At 38.9% G+C, this 17500-nt stretch overlaps 1 protein-coding gene across 2 annotated transcripts in view; it reads left to right on the forward strand.

Annotated features, from left to right (window-relative positions):
• The window catches only part of LOC136835081 (uncharacterized), a 194150-nt gene that overhangs the window by 31466 nt on the left and 145184 nt on the right, over window positions 1–17500 (forward strand). The gene's annotated exons all lie outside the window — the stretch shown is intronic.

Here is a 17500-nt window from a genome sequence, read left to right on the forward strand (position 1 = left end):
ATTGCCATATTACTCCAGCAAACTTACATTGCCTGCTAACAAGAAAAAGACTTGATGGACCTTTGTAATAAAAATGTGATTCCACATGAAGAACTGTAAATGAAATCAATCTTAATGAATGACTTAAAATACAAGTTTAGTATGCCAATTAGGATAATTAAGTTTTTGTTGTATGCTAATTCCTTAGATACATATTATTTGAAAGGAATGATAAATGGATGTTTATTTTATATATATTATATTTGTATTACAGTCCATCTTTCATTTATTTGAAAATTTTTGGGTAGTCACATTCCTTAGGTATATTTGAAAGAAATGATGAATGGATGTTTTTTTTATAATATTTTGTGTGTGTGTGTGTGTGTTACAGTCTATCTTTCATTAATTAGGAAGAATCTATTATGTTCATAAGGATGTTTTTTTATAATATTTTTTTTTTGTTACAGTATATATCTTTCATTTATTAGGAAGAATCTATTATTTTCATAAGGATGTTTTTTTAATATTTTTTTTTTGTTACAGTTTATCTTTCATTTATTAGGAAGTATCTATTATTTTCAAAAGAGGAAATTAATGTATTATCATCATTCATGTCAGTCATAAGCAATCAACAATACATAATTAAGTAACATATTGGTCGTTATTTTCCTTTCAGTAATGACACAAAACAAAATAGTACATGAGAGGTTTACTAATTTTTATGAAGAATGTCATATTTCAAACAAACATTATAAAAGTTTAAATAATGTTTGATTTAGTAAAGATAGAATTATTTCAACTTCTATAAACTTTAGAGGCCTATTTGATGTTCAGTTATTGGTTAATTTACGTAAAGTTTCACGGCCCTGCATGCCAAGAATACACGTAACCTGTCTCTTGAAGCCACGAGTTAACCTCAAAGACAGACGTTAATTAATCAAAGGTCGCCAGTTAAGGGTAATTAACCTTAACAAAGAATATTCAAGGAATAAAGACTTTATGATAAACGTCACCAACTGCGGACGCAGAAAAAATCTCTACTTGTTAAGATGGTATTAAATACAAAAACGCAACAGTTCTCCCCAAACAATGAGCGCTAGGCATAACAAATACCAGAGTATTAAAAATGACTTGCTTGCCTAAATCCCGAGACTTACTGGGATAATTCGGCTAACGCTAACAATATAATAATTTGACTTAATCTAGACTTCGTACCAGCATTACCCTAAATGGTGGCTGGAGAATGAAACAAAGAAAGATTGGGAAATACAGAAAAGAGGATAAAAGAATGGACGAAGTTTTGAACAAAAACACAGACTTTACCTTAGGGATGAAGTTAGTCGCGCATACAACGGACGTCGCTGAAGTTCTTAGCTTACTTCACCATTCACTAATAAAATAATAGACAAAGGCGGTGACAGAGCCACCTTCCAGACGTCTGTTCGATTCGCGGCTAATTTCTCTCTGCCTGTTCTCTGACCGGCCTGGGTCAAAACAGGCCTACAGTCATGCCTTAGGCGTCTACGCTCTGTTAAAAACATTCGCCAAGAGAGACAGGTAGAAAGGAAAAAAGGACTTTAGGACCACCTATTTTTAAGGCTGATATGGAAATTTTCCTATAGGGGAAATGCCTAAATGCTACCTATTTTCTTTCTCCACGCCTATATATATAAATATATATATATATATATGACGTTATCTTTTAAATTTAGTATATATGTCATATGTTTGATTTGGCTTTCTACAAAGACATCGGTTCCTCTGCAACAAAATAGCTATAAACCACATTGAGGGTTGGTTTAGGTCCCTAATGCCATAGGCATATTTTGTTTTTGAATTTTTAATGCAAACTTTCTCTGCTCCCTTTATTTTATGGACTTACAAATGAACAGTATATATATGTTCTATAATATATATATATATATATATATATATATATATATATATATATATATATATATCAAAGAAATATATATATATATATATTCTGAAAATGAGGGCGAACAGCAGTAATATTTATAAAAGCTCCCCCTTAAGAGGGCCTTCACTCCCTTTCAGGCGTGAAGGTCTGTACTAAGCAAGCTGTTCGCCTCTATTAGGTTACTCTTCTTCCCCTGAGCAGATTAGTCCTGGTTAGCCTACCTAGCTACAGAACTACCTAACCCTAGATAGGATATGAGCTATAATCACTACTTTACCTAATTCTAATAGTACTAGAAGGTGCTTACGGTTATTATAGGCTACCTCCTACAATCATGATGTTTTTTAGACCTAGCCTAGTGGTACATTCTATGGTATTCCCTAGCCTAACCTATCCTAACCCGACCGTAGCACCAACATAAGAGTTAATGTTCTAACTAAATTACAACTTGGTTTATGTTTAATACAATTAATAATTACTAGTTAATTCATGAGGGTTGCCTCATATGATAAATGGGTGCCTCACTGAGGTCTTAGGCCATGCGTGTCATGAGCATCGTGGCTCGTTTCACAATAGTTAAGATTATTGAAATTAGTTATGCTACTTACGTGATTACTGTGGCTCGGTGGTAAGTGGAAGGAACAAGGCTACTAATTTGATGTACCGTACTTAAGGCGGTCTAGGCTATGTACAAGAAAAAGAGATCACACTGGCTACCTCCTCTGGGCAAGGGGCCAGGATCACTCTAAGATGGTAGGGCACTGTGCCGAGAGGGCACTAGTGCCTGGATGAGCTTATGGCTCGGCAACTACTGGGCTCTCTTCCGCCCCTTCTTCTTCTTCTTCAGGTTCCTCCAAGGCCTATCAGTAGCAGGCCTAGGAGGTGATGAGGGCACCGACTCTGGGGACAGGCCAGAAGGGCTAGCGGGCGCGAAGTCAGGGGCAACTTCAAAAGCTACAGGAGGGCTCCCTACTCCGGCTGCTGCGACAACCGGAGCGAGAGCGATCTCGACTCCTGCGTCCGAGGAGGCCAGTTCCTGGTCTTCCAGAGACGGGGTAACATTTCGATCCTCCAGGGGTTCATCCCCTGGAGTCAGATTTGGCAAAGAAGAAGTCTCGGGTGCTGGAGGCTCTCCGGTTGCGATGATCAACTGCATGGGGAATCCTAAATCTCCCGGAGGAGGATTCGCCTCATGATTTAGACCCGGCATAGGGGCCTTCTTAATTGGTAGCTCAACGTCCGTGGCGGACGGAGTCTGGCACTGCTCAGTGCTAGCAAGTGGCACTGGCAGCAGTTGAGGGTCAGGCATGCCTGACAAGGGGTCCGGAGGTGCAATACCTCGCGGACGACTTGGGTTTGGCTGCGGCAGAGATTCCTGCCCCAGCAGGAGATCGTAGCCTCTCCGAGAGTCTTTGTTCGGGGCGTCCGCTGGGCGTTGCTTGCTTGGGCAGCCCTCCCAATTTGTGGAGTGGTCTGTCCGCTTGCACGTCCTGCAGCGGTACTGCTCCTCCTGAATATCTCTTCGGGGAGAGGGAGGACCTCTTGGTGGGCCAGCCCTTCATGATTGGAGAGGGCTAGGCCTAAAATAGTTTGGTTTATGCCCCTTCCGCGGACCACTTTGGTGGGCGGAAGGTGGGGGTTTGACTTTATCGAGAGTTCTAGATGGGGCCTCCGTGGAGGAGGTAACGTGGCTGCGAAGTGGCGTTGGTAACGGGCTTCCCCAGAGAAGATCCCGTCCCAACAAGAAGGCCACTCCAGGCCGAATTCCACCCACCACGCCAAGGCGGTGGGGTATCGTGCCCCAAGGTGTCGTAACCTGGAGTTGGACCGTGGGAACGGTAATGGTGTGGCCCTCTATCCACTTCATTTCCCACCGGGTTTTTTCGTCAACCATGGCACCGGCTGGCACTTGGGCCCTAGTGATCAGGCTAATGTCTGCCGCAGTGTCTACTGTGACCGGAAGGGTCACGGGCAGGCTAGTGCTCTGAAGAGGGGCCACCGAGATGAACTGGGTTTCCAGTCTCTCGGGGTAAAGGATCCGGTGCGGACCGGCCGCAGAGAATGAAGTGCTAATTAGGTTGACAAATTTTGTGGTGGGGACATGATGTGGACAGGCCGGAGATCCAGCATTGTAGTGGCTGGCAGCCCCACAGGATTTGCACGGGCCTTTTGGATGGGCTCGGTGGCCTGCAGTAACTGTTGGAGGAGAGGGCTGAGCAGATGAATCAGGAGAGGAGTTCTGGCTGGTAGGGGTAGGCTGCTTATTAGTGCCGAGTTTGTATCGGCACTCAGCTTCAGCGTGTCCCCCTTCTTGCAATAGTTGCACATGGTCTTGCTCGGCAGTCCATTCTTGAGCGATTGGAGTTCGAGAGGTAGGCTGGAGGAACGATTATCATTTCTGCGAGGTGCTATGCGACTGATTAAAAGTTTCCCACGAATCAGCCATGCGACAAGCTTCCATAAGTGTGGGGGGGCTGTTTATCGTTAAGATATACAGCAAGGGGCCCAGGCACACATTGGTAAAGGTCTTCTAGCATGGTCCGATTGAAAAGATCCTCAAACGTCGTGCAGGCCAAGGAGTCGAACCAGCGCGCGTGCCGGACTGGGTTTTGTGACACGCCCATTCCGTCCAAGACCAGCCGACTTCCTTGGCAAGACCTCGGAACCGTTGTCTCCATTTTTCTGGGGTTATTTCGTAGGCCTTGGTAATGACTCTACGAACTTCCGCCATGTTGCCTCTCTGGCTCTTCTCCAGTGAGCGAAGCGCTGCCTTGGCTTTTCCCTCCATATGCTTGGCTAGTATTAAGGCTCTCTCCGTCTCCGTGGTGCTGTAGTTATCGAAAAGAGCCTCGATCTCCTCCAGCCATGCTTCTGGCTCGTCCTCAGTCCACTTGGGGACTAGGGAATTGATGCTCGAAATTGGAGCGTTTGATGCAGCAGGTGTAGGACTGGAGGCTTGCTGTCTAGCCATAGCTTCGGCATTCTCCATTTTCGCTCTTTCCAGCTCGAGCTCTTTCTCTTTGAAGGCTAGCTCAACCTTGCAGGCTAACTCATGCTGTCTGCTTCTTTCTTCTTTCTCTTCCAGTTGCCTCTGCTTCTTCTCTTTCTGTTCTTCTTCATACCTCTGCTCGGCTTCATACTTCCTCTGCCTTCTTCCGCCTCTGCTCTTTCTTCCTTCTCCGCTTGGCCAAGTCGTCCACTTGCTCCTTGACCCAGGTGGTAAGTTCCGAGCCAGTGAGACCTGCCGCCGTCCCCAGCCCCAGGAAGGTTTTATAATGTTCTGCTGCCATGGTTCTGGTGGGGAAGGGCGTCTAACCAGGTCGACTGGGCGTACTTGGGCAGCGAGGAAGTGTCTCTTCAGTGACGTGGCACCCTTTCAAAAGGTGGCACTGTAGTTGGGGTGTGCCGTGTACAGGTCACACTGGTGGCACTCAGTATCCCTAGGCACTGGTGCAGGTTAGGTTCCAGAAGAACTTTCTTTCTGTGTTCCCTTTGTTTTGGTTTTATTTATTTTTATGTATGCTTGCTTGGTGGCACTATGGTGCCAATGTGTTCCTAGGGACCCTCTACTGGAGTCCAACTAGGCTATATAGGAGGAAAGGCACTCTACACCCCCTGCAGAGTGTAACAATTGAATGAGAGAGAAAGGGAAGGTAAAAGAGAGAGAGAGAGAGAGTAAGCTATTCAAGTGATGACAGTGCAGCAAATTATTGGCACTGTGGAATAAAGTTTGGATTTTTTTTTTTTTTTTTCTAAAGGTACTCTTGAGTGGCTGGTCCCAGCTAACCGCTCTTCTTTCAGAGGGTGAAAACTATGGTTTCGCTATGGGTATGGGTACCAGGCCTCAGTCGACCGACAACTTATCACTGTAAAAGCTCAACTTGTGGGACAGAGGTATTTCTTTTACTTATTAATTTAATTTCTGTGTCGGCCCGTCTTTCTTTGAAACGGGTCACGTACACTCGAAAGGTTATCACTTCACCTCAATGAGAGAGAGAGAGAGAGAGAGAGAGAGAGAGAGAGAGAGAGAGAGATTTTCAATCAGCTAATTTCTTGCTGCTTGAGAACATGTTAAGCAAAGATTTGATAAGAGCACAATGGCATGGTTCTAAATAAAATGCAGATACGTCGTCTTGGCTTCCTGAGCGATGCTTTATATCTGACCTTCAAAGGAGCCGACGCGACGTCACAAGATTTTAGCGGGTTTTTACAGCAGGTATTTGTATAGGAACTTGTTATTGTATTAATCCTAACTAAGACCTATCTTTCCCTGGTTATATCTTGGTTTTGTCTTGAAGTCTGTCTAGCTAAGATATTGCGAGGTGGGTTTACTACACGCCAAAGAAAAATAGTTCCCAAAATGGCTGGAAACAGAGTCTGGTTCAACACAAAGAATCGATGGCGCAAAGCTCGTTAGGCCTAAATTTCAAAAACAAGATCTGGCGTGAACCCAAATGGCGGGTCCTCTACCCAAACCAAACAATTTAAATACCCAAAACAACCAAGATGGCGGGTATTTTCATTTTAGCACAAAATTCAAAACAACGAACGAAACAAATGCAGGTATCCTGATTTTACTAAAATATACCAATCATGCATAGCGTTTTACGTTAAGGATGGAAAAACGAAATTACCAAACAACGTTGTGTCTTTTGTTATTGTATTTTCCACCCGAAAACGTCCGTTTAAGAAGTGAATTCCAAACAAAATGAAATGGAGTGGTTCGGACGGGACCAAATTTACTTTGTTACTGAAAAAATGTATTTTATGGCAAAATTACTATTTCCGTTCGTTCGCTATTTCACTGACACGGTGTTTTGAATGATTCCCGCTATATGAAAACAATAACGATCGGAATTGCCGACGCGATTACTAAATTACTTTGTGTACATGAAATGGGCTCCGTGCATTCGGTCTTAGGATTCGTTACTGGACGACTTAACTCGAATGGTCCGAACGTGGTAAAAATGCCCTTTCTCACAACGTTACAAATTATGACTCGCTCTGCTTTCAGTGCACACTTTCCTACACTAATTCTCACTATACCTGTTATTCTAACTATTCTTCTTATTGCTTATTATTATGCCTGGCTCCTTGTTTGGAAGAGTAAAATGGAATTCAATATCTGACTTTTATCTTTGGAATTAATGTAATTAATTTCCTTTTCTCCAGATTCTTTCTCTAAAATTTACTTTAGATTCTACACAAGGTCGTCAATGTTACGTGTGTGTCTTGGCTGATCAGTTATTGGTTAATTTACGTAAAGTTTCACGGCCCTGCATGCCAAGAATACACGTAACCTGTCTCTTGAAGCCACGAGTTAACCTCAAAGACAGACGTTAATTAATCAAAGGTTGCCAGTTAAGGGTAATTAACCTTAACAAAGAATATTCAGGAATAAAGACTTTATGATAAACGTCACCAACTGCGGACGCAGAAAATCTCTACTTGTTAAGATGGTATTAAATACAAAAACGCAACAGTTCTCCCCTAAACAATGAGCGCTAGGCACAACAAATACCAGAGTATTAAAAATGACTTGCTTACCTAAATCCCGAATTTTACTGGAATAATTGGCTAACGCTAAACAATATAATAATTTGACTTAATCTAGACTTCGTAAAATTACCTAAATGGTGGCTGGAGAATGAAAACAAAGAAAGATTGTGAAATACAGAAAGAAGATAAAAGAATGGACGAAGTTTTGAACAAAAACACAGACTTTACCTTAGGACGGTTAAGCGTTGTCGCGCATACAACGGACGATCAGAAGTTCGGTATTGTTTCTTGCTCCACCATTCACTAATAAAATAATAGACAAAGGCGGTGACAGAACCACCTTCCAGACGTCTGCTGGATTCAAGGCTAGCTTTCTCTCTCTCTTCTCTGACTGGCCTGGTCAAAACAGGCCTACAGTCATGCCTGAAGGCGTCTATGCTCTGTTAAAAACATTCGCCAGAGAGACAGGTAGAAAGGAAAAAGGACTTTAGGACCACCTATTCTTAAAGTTGAATATGTAAATTTCTCCTTTTGGGTTAAATGCCTAAATGCTACCTATTCCTTTCTCCTACGGATGTTGAAGTTTGAACTGAAGACGCTCCTAATGCGGACAACGGCTTTTCCCGGTCTTTGACAGGCTGATATTATTTACAATCAAATGTTACGAGGGCGAACATCAGTAATATTTATATAAATATATATATATATATATATATATATATATATATATATATATATATATATATATATATATATATATATATTATATATATATATATATATATATTATATATATATATATATATACATATAGTATATATATACATATATATATATATATATATATATATATATATATATATATATATACATACATATAGTATATATATACAGATATAATATATATATATATATATATATATATATATATATATATATATATATATATATATATATATATAATATACATATATAATATACATATATATATATATATATATATATATATATATATATATATATATATATATATATATATATATATATATATATATATATATATATATATATATATATATATATATATATAAAGCATATACAGTATGTTATACGTATGCATATATATATTATGCACATATACTGTATATATATATATATATATATATATATATATATATATATATATATATATATATATATATATATATATACATGTTACATTACTACATCTCTGCCTTAGATACTTTATATATATATATATATATATATATATATATATATATATATATATATATATATATATATATATATATATATATATTATATATATATACATATATATATATATTATATATATATAAAAATATAATTAATATCAATTAAACTATATATATATATATATATATATATATATATATATATATATATATGTATGTATTATCTATATGTGTGTGTTTATGATATATATATATATATATATATGCATATGTATATATACTGTATATGTATATAACATATATATATATATATATATATATATATATATATATATATATATATATATATATATATATATATATATATATATATATATATATATATATCTAAGGTCTAAGATGTAGTTATGTATTATGTATATATATATATATATATATATATATATATATATATATATATATATATATATATATATATATATATATATATATATATATATATATCTAAAATGGAGATGTAGCTATGTATGTATATATGTGTGTGTCTGTGTATATGTATATATACAGTAAATATACATATATATTATATATATATATATATATATATATATATATATATATATATATATGTTATATATATTATATATATGTATATATATGCATATATATAATATATATGCACATGTATAAATACTGTATATGCATATATATGTATCTATCTAAGGTGAGATGGGCAATGTATATATGTATATTATGTCTGTATATTTATTGCAATAATAGTTGCTGAAATCTTTGTAATGTCAGATCTCACTAGAAAAGATTACTTAATAACGTAATTTAATTTCTTTAAGATAACGTAATAGCGGGATTATGTTATGCATTTTTTTATGACTATTACGCTTTGATTCAAGTGAAAAGTCACGTTAACAGCCGAGATAAGAGAAGGGCACTTGGTACAGCAAGCATTTTCTTGTTAAGCCACTTAAGCCAACAAAAATCGGCCAAGGTATTCGTGCATAAGTATTGTTCAATCATCTTTTGTCAGAGGGCCACGTAGGTTTCTCAACATACTATTCTGTCTTAAGATCGAGGGGGTGGATGGGAAGTACTGCACAAAAACGCATGGCTATTACCCCATATAGATTCTGGACGTGTCCCGAGCAGCCACGTCAGCTTTGGTCCAGAACGTTTTTGCATTTACGGTGACGTCATCTAGCTTCGATAGAATATTCTACGGAGTTTTGATTTTTTATTGCAAAAGTAAAAGTTAAGTATACCTTAGTTTTACCAGACCACTGAGCTGATTAACAGCTCTCCTAGGGCTGGCCCGAAGATATTTGATTTATATGCCAAGAAACCACCTTGCTACTTAGCAACGGGACCTACAGTTTATTGTGGAATCCGAATTATAGCGAGAAATGGATTTCTATCACCAGAAATAAATTCCTCTAACTCTTCATTAGCCGGTTGGAGACTCGAACTCGGACCTAGCGAATGCTAGGCCACAACTCTACCGACTCGCCCAACGAAGAGCTGATTAATTTGTCATTCTGACTCTAGAGACCTTTTGTGCTGGCTCTCTCTCTCTCTCTCTCTCTCTCTTAAAAAAAGTTAAATTATTAAGTAACGTAAAGTAATTAGTTTTCGGTCACTCCTTTTGATAACTTTTGTGAGATCTAACATTTAGCATCGTAGCAGTGTGTGTGTATGCGTGAAACAGGTGCCTTTTCAGGAATAAGGTACTTTTTGGTAATGGCCAGAACTGCAGTTAACAGGTATTGCAATAATTTGAAGTGTTTAAACAAGTGATTAGTAAACCAGTCGGTATAATAAGGGATTTGTATTTTAGTAAATTTACATTTACATTTCATTTTCATGTTTTGTTGTACATGAAGAAAGTAAAAGCATAAGAAAGGCTGATGAGAAAATGGATCGTAGAGTGAGATAAAAATGGAGATGATGTTTGAAACGACTCTATCTCTATATAAAGAGTACGTGTTGGGCAAAGTTGCTGAAGGTGGAGGATGGAGGTATATGGTATGTGAATGATAAAAGAGGATAATGTAAAATTTAGTTTGTGATGCTTCAAAAACGCCCTGAGAACTAACTGATGGGGTTGCAAGTGAAATGATGACGTGAGATGGCGAAAATGTGATAATGTTGATGCTAGAAAGGGTTCCAAAGGAAGCTGACAGAGGTTGTATGTGTACACTATAGATATTTTAGTTAGATTTGGTCTAGCTAGAGCTCTCTAAATAGTGTAAACAACAGTGAGAGTGGTCTAGCTAAACTTAATCTCCGATTTCAGTAGAGTTATTTTAATCTAGCTAGTGCTGTATAGTGGACATGAAGCGGTGAGCACGTGCCGAGACTGCTCTCCATCTATTTGTGGACTTGAATAGATTTTTTCGATCTGGGGAGAGAACTGCTGTACAACGTGAGTAAAATGATATCCAATGAAAAATGGAAATGGGATAGCGATCAGACAATGTCAATGGCAATGGGATAGTGATCAGACAATGTCAATGGCAATGGGATAATGATCAGACAATGTCAATGGCAATGGATGTGCGTCAGACAATGTCAATGGCAATGGGATAGGATCAAACAATGTCAATGGCAATGGATAGTGGTCAGACAATGTCAATGGTACTGGATAGTGATCAGACAATGTCAATGGCAATGATAGTGGATCAGACAAATGTCAATGGCAATGGATAGTGATCAGACAATGTCAATGGCACGGGAGGTCAGACAATGTCAATGGCAATGGATAGTGACTGTGACAACGTCACGGTACGGATAGTGACCAGACAATGTCAGTGGCAATGGATAGTGATCGACAACGTCAATGGCATGGACAGTGACTGTAGAGCAATGTCAATGGCAATGGATAGTGATCAGACAATGTCAATGGCAATGGGAGGTGACTGACTATGTCATCGGCAATGGATAAATGATCAGACAATGTCAATGGCAATGGGATAAATGACTGCATGTCGGCAATGGGATAGTGTCAGACAATGTCAATGGCAATGGGATAATGATCAGACAATGTCAATGGCAATGGGATAGTGATCAGACAATGTCAATGGCAATGGGATAGTGACCAGACAATATCAATGGCAATGGGATAGTGATCAAACAATGTCAATGGCAATGGGATAGTGATCAGACAATGTCAATGGCAATGGGATAATGATCAGACAATGTCAATGGCAATGGGATAGTGATCAGACAATGTCAATGGCAATGGGATAATGATCAAACAATGTCAATGGCAATGGGATAGTGGTCAGACAATGTCAATGGCAATGGGATAGTGATCAGACAATGTCAATGGCAATGGGATAATGATCAGACAATGTCAATGCAGTAATGGATAAATGATCAGACAACGTTAATGGCAATGGATAGTGATCAGACAATGTCAATGGTAATTAGATAATGATCAGACAATGTCAATGGCATGGATAGTCGATCAGACAAATAAGCCAGCGGTAATGGATAATGACTGGGGATAAATGTCAATGGCAATGGGATAGTGATCAGACAATGTCACTTTGGTACTGATAGTGACTGTGACAATGTCAATGGCAATGGGATCAGGATCAGACAACGTCAATGGTACGTGATAACATCAGACAATGTCACGGCAATGGGATAATGATCAGACAATGTCAATGGCAATGGGATAGTGGATCAAACAATGTCAATGGCAATGGGATAGTGGCTGTGACAAACAATGGCAATGGATAGTGATCAGGCAATGTCACGCAATAGGATAAATGATCAGACAATGTCAATGGCAATGGGATAATTGATCGACAATGTCAATGGCAAAGAGCACCAAACAATATCAATGGTAATGGATACAGTGGTCAGACAAATGTCAATGGTAATGGGATAGCGGATCAGACAATATCAATGGCAATGGGATAGTGATCAAACAATGTCAATGGCAATGGATAGTGATCAGACAAATGTCAGCGCACCGGATAGTGATCAGACGATGTCAATGGCAATGGGATAGTGATCAGACAACACATCATAAGGATAAACGATCACTGCCACGCAATGGACAGCGTCAGACAATGTCAATGGCAATGGGATAGTGGGGACTGACAATGTCAATGGTACGGATAGTGTCAGACAATGTCAATGGCAATGGATAGCACTTAATAATGTCAATGGCAATGTGGATAGTGATCAGACAATGTCATCGGCAATGGATAGTGATCAGACAATGTCAATGGTAAATGGGATAATGATCAGACAATGTCAATGGCAATGGGACAGTGATCAGACAATGTCAATGGCAATGTGGATAGTGATCAAACAATATCAATGGGCAAGCCGGATAGGATCAGACAACGTCAACGGCAATGGATAGTGTCAGACAACAACACGGCAACGATAGACCAGACAACGCCAACGGCAGCGGATAACACCGACAACGTCACAAATGGATAGTGAACAGACAATGTCAATGGCAATGGATAGTGATCGACAATGTCAATGTAGCAAATGGATAGGATCATCAATGTCAATGGCATGGCAATGGAATAGCGATCAGACAATGTCAGCGGTAATGGATACCGACTGGGACAATGTCAATGCAATGGGATAATGATCAGACAATGGTCAATGGCATGGATAGCGGATCAAACAATGTCAATGGCACGTAGATATGGTCAGACAACGTCAATGGCAATGGATAGTGATCAGACAATGGCCACTAGCAACAGGATAAATGATCAGTAGACAATGTCAACAATGGCAATGGAGGTAAATGATCAGACAATGTCAATGGCAATGGGATAGCGATCAAACAATGTCAATGGTACTGGATAGTGGTCAGACACGCCAATGGCACGGATAGTGCGGATCAGACAATGTCAATGGCAATGGATAGTGTCAGACAATGTCAATGGTACGGATAGTGATCAGACAATGTCACGGTACGGATAGTGGATCAAGATAAATGTCAATGGCAATGATAAAGTGGTAAAGTGGATCAGACAATGTCAAATGGTACCGGATAATGATCAATGTCAGATTTATATCGGACAGTGTCAGACAAAGTCAATGAGAATGGATAGTGATCAGACAATGTCAATGGCAATGGGATAGTGTCAGACATGTCAATGGCACGGATAGTGACTGACAATGTCAATGGTAATGGATGGTGATCAGACAATGTCACGGGCAATGGATAATGATCAGACAATGTCAATGGCAATGACAGTGATCAGACAATGTCAATGGCAATGGATAGTGATCAAACAATATCAATGGTAATGGAGAGCATCAGAGACGTCAATGCAGAACGATAGTGCAGACAAATGTCAATGGCAATGGATAGTGACTAGACAACAATGGCAATGGATAGTGGATCATACAATGTCACGGTATGGATAGGATCGTGATAATGTCAATGGCAATGGGATAGTGATCAGACAATGTCAATGGCAATGGGATAGTGATCAGACAATGTCAATGGCAATGGGATAGTGATCAGACAATGTCAATGGCAATGGGATAGTGATCAGACAATGTCAATGGCAATGGGATAGTGATCAAACAATGTCAATGGCAATGGGATAGTGGTCAGACAATGTCAATGGCATTGGGATAGTGATCAGACAATGTCAATGGCAATGGGATAGTGTCAGACAATGTCAATGGCAATGGGATAGATCAGACAATGTCAATGGCAATGGGATAGTGATCAGACAATGTCAATGGCAATGGGATAGTGATCAGACAATGTCAATGGCAATGGGATAGTGATCAAATAATGTCAATGGCAATGGGATAGTGGTCAGACAATGTCAATGGCAATGGAATAGTGATCAGACAATGTTAATGGCAATGGGATAGTGTCAGACAATGTCAATGGCAATGGGATAGTGATCAGACAATGTCAATGGCAATGGGATAGTGATCAGACAATGTCATTAATACAGCAACATGAAAGGTTCCCAGAACTCTGGAATGTGTCGTTGCTGCAGTACCGCAATAAAGAAAAGAAGCCAGTTGCTATAAAAGAAATAGCAAAGACATTAAATATTCCAGCATCAGATATCACACGAGAGTGGCAAATCTGCCTTGCCAAATGAACGGCGAAATGAGAGAAATAAAAACAGAAGAAAAGTGGCACGGGGACTAATGATGCGACTGTGAAAAATTCATGGGAATTCTTTAACGCTTTCATGACCAATGTTGCAGCTGCAGCAACTAGGTACCTGGACTGTGACATCTCACCACTGATTCTTTCAAGTCTGACTGAGAGAGACTTCCTGGTCAAACACACTCCAGTATACTCTACGGCAGAGCAGTCTCGCTAGACTCAATCTACCGCCACTCTATCGAAGCTCTAGGGAGAGCAAATTATGGTGTAGTGTACACACACTTTAGGTTAGTCTCACTAGAGGAAGCCAGGTCTAGCTAGATTTTAATCTACAGTGTACATGTACCTTAAGAACCATGGTATCATAAAATGAGGAAGACTGTCTGAAAATCAAGCGCTGTTTGTGAAATAATTGTAATAAAGTGTGAGAGTCAAAGAGCAAACGTTTTCTATGACATTTAAGCAACGATGGACCTGATTAGTACTTGCTGTCAGCATATACTAGCTCCTTGTACAAGCAAAGGTAGTGCATTAGCCTAGCAACCTCAACCCATAAATATGCTTAAAACTGAATGGTAAAAACTTCTGACGTCCCACCCTCTACAAGGAAAACCTTGAAGTTAAAAAAAATTGTGTAAACATATATATAAGGCAACTATTGAGCTCAACATGGAAGGGGAGTGTGAACAGGAATGGGAGGTACAAAGAGTGACTGTGTCTAAGGTATCCGAAAGATGTAGAGCTAAGGAACGGCGGTAGTGTTTGTAGTCTCGAAAAGACGGGTGATAGTTAGAGCTGAAATGTGTTAGTTGGAGGACAACATGGATTAATATGGCAGGCAAAAGGGCGTTATGGTTCATTAATGAAAAGAATGAAAAGAGAAAGAGAGTATTTTTTAAAGTATCTGCTGGGTCTAGAGAATACGAAAGGGTGGTTTTGCTAAGTAAGATAAATGCAAGGGTAGGAATTTACGATGAGAGAGAAAAAGATAGCAATTTTGGAAGGTATGGAGTTCCGGGAATGAATGAGAACAAACAGAGGTGTACATAAAAGGGGCTTGATTATTGGAAATACATGGTTTTCAAAGAACATTAATATACTTACAGCATAGAAAATGGTGAGGAAAAGGGCAGAGACTAGGTCTCTGTACAGATCTGTTGGACAAGATGATGGATGTAAAGATGAGAAAAGGAACAGCTAACCATTAGTAGGACTAAACAGATGAAGAAGTTAGGACGACTTGGGGATAAAGTAAACATCAGAAAGTGATTTTGTAATAAAAAAGTGAGTAAAGCATAAAAGGAGAACATGGTTGAAAAATGAGCTAGAAATAAAGATGCATAGGTTGAATGCGTATGTAAAATTTGAGAATGGAGTCACACATTCAGCAGGGAGTTTTTGTGGACTGGAAGAGGGGCTAAAAACAGTATGTGGTGGGATGAGAAATGAGAGGTTCAGTTAAACATAAATAGACTATGGTGCAACTGCCAGCTGGAGGAGATCTTGTGTAGGAAGGCCGGAGGATGGTGGGGGCAATCTAGAAAGTTAAAATATGAAGGCAATTAAAAAAAAACTGAAGGGTGAATTTGACAATGAATTTTAGAGCGAATAAAAAGTAAATGCAGAGAGAAAGGTTAATGATCAAATAGATTTCACAACAAAATATATATATTAAGTGATGTACAAAATGAATTCAGTTCTGGGTCGATGGGCTGAGTATTTTGGAGAGTTGTTCAAAGTAGAAGTTAGAAAAGGAAGAAATGAATGAAACAAAAGTGGAAAGGGTTAGTGTATTTTTGAGAATATTCATGGAAATGAACAATTAAGATTGAATTTGGAAAGATAACAGGAGCTGATGTAATTATAAATGAGATGTACCAAAGCAGTGGTGAAACTACGATAAAAATGTTTATTATGGCTTATAATGTTATGTCTGACAGGTTCAAAGGAGTGGGTAAGAAGCATAACTATTCCACTGTATAAAGATAAAGGTGATAGAGAAGACTGTGCGACTTATAGGGTATAGCAGTACTTGGTATACTAGGGAAGGTTTATGATAGGGTTTTGGTTAAGAAAGTAAGCAATGTCAGGACTGATGAGGAAAAACAGTGTGGGTCTAGACAAGGATATATCAGGCAATTATTACAAAAAATTCACGTAGAAAATTCAAAAGTACAGGGCAAAGTGGTACATGTGCGCAGACCTTGAAAATTCTTGTGGTAGAATCGACAGAGGCAATATGAAGGGTGGTGATGATGTATTATACTGAAAATAAATAGTTGTGAACAATTTAAAATTTTTATGACAGAAATGCATATATGAGAAGACGCAAATGGAGAGAGATTTCTTTGGTGTAAAAAGGGGTCAGCGGCAAGGTTATGATGTCTACTTGGTATTTAATGTCTTTATGTAGGGAAATAATGTGAGAAAGTACGTTAGACATAGGTAAAAAGTTGTAGGGTAAGAAAATTAGTGTACAATGGTTGATGTGTGCAGATGATAAAATACTGAGTGATGACAGAAGAAAACTGCAGAAAAACAGTGAAAGTGTTTGCAAGAGGAGTTAAGTGTGAATATGAGCATGAGCAAAGTTATGGGAGAATATAAACACCAAGAGACGGAACAATGAACCTTAATGTCGATGGAGTATGACCGGAAGCTGTTAACTCATGCAGGTATTTGGGAGTTAATATTATGGCCGATGGGAGGATGAGAGATGTAGGAAGATAGCAGGATTAGGATTATCTATAA

Source organism: Macrobrachium rosenbergii, chromosome 54 (assembly GCF_040412425.1).
Source record: "Macrobrachium rosenbergii isolate ZJJX-2024 chromosome 54, ASM4041242v1, whole genome shotgun sequence".
Taxonomy (NCBI): domain Eukaryota; kingdom Metazoa; phylum Arthropoda; class Malacostraca; order Decapoda; family Palaemonidae; genus Macrobrachium; species Macrobrachium rosenbergii.